This window comes from Tripterygium wilfordii, unplaced genomic scaffold (genome assembly GCF_013401445.1).
Source record: "Tripterygium wilfordii isolate XIE 37 unplaced genomic scaffold, ASM1340144v1 ctg250, whole genome shotgun sequence".
In the NCBI taxonomy this organism is placed as follows: Eukaryota; Viridiplantae; Streptophyta; class Magnoliopsida; order Celastrales; family Celastraceae; genus Tripterygium; species Tripterygium wilfordii.
The window spans coordinates 45821-46890 of record NW_024056232.1 but is presented as its reverse complement, the minus strand read 5'-3'; positions in this window follow the sequence as shown (position 1 = coordinate 46890).

Here is a 1070-nt window from a genome sequence, read left to right as displayed (position 1 = left end):
TTTGCTCAACTCTCTCCATAGAGGAGCTTTTCACGTTTTTGTGCAATTTGAGACATAACTTGGTCTATTCGCGTCTTTACCTTACGAAACGTGCCACAAAGGCTCAACTAGCAAGTTAGACTTCTAAGAAAACTAAATAGAGTACAACGGTCCACATTGATGCTTTGGAATTGCTCAACTCTCTCCATAGAGGAGCTTTTCACGTTTTCAAGCAATTTGAGACATAACTTGGTCTATTCGCGTCTTTATCTTACCAAACGTGGCACGAAGGCTCAACTAGCAAGTTAGACTTTTAAGAGCACTAAATAGAGTACAACGGTCCACATTGATGCTTTGGAATTGCTCAACTCTCTCCATAGAGGAGCTTTTCACGTTTTTGTGCAATTTGAGACAAAACTTGGTCTATTCGGGTCTTTACCTTACGAAACGTGGCACGAAGGCTCAACTAGCAAGTTAGACTTTTAAGAGCAATAAATAGAGTACAACGGTCCACATTGATGCTTTGGAATTGCTCAACTCTCTCCATAGAGGAGCTTTTCACGTTTTTGTGCAATTTGAGACAAAACTTGGTCTATTCGGGTCTTTACCTTACGAAACGTGGCATGAAGGCTCAACTAGTAAGTTAGACTTGTAAGAGCACTAACTAGAGTACAACGGTCCACATTGATGCTTTGGAATTACTCAACTCTCTCCATAGAGGAGCTTTTCACGTTTTCGTGCAATTTCACACATAACTTGGTCTATTCGCGTCTTTACCTTACGAAACGTGGCGCAAAGGCTCTACTAGCAAGTTAGACTTTTAAGAGCAATAAATAGAGTACAACGGTCCACATTGATGCTTTGGAATTGCTCAACTCCCTCCATAGAGGAGCTTTTCACGTTTTTGTGCAATTTGAGACATAACTTGGTCTATTCGCGTCTTTACCTTATGAAACGTGGCACGAAGGCTCAACTAGCAAGTTAGACTTTTAAAAGCACTAAATAGAGTACAACGGTTCACATTGATGCTTTGGAATTGCTCAACTCTCTCCATAGAGGAGCTTTTCACGTTTTTGTGCAATTTGAGACAT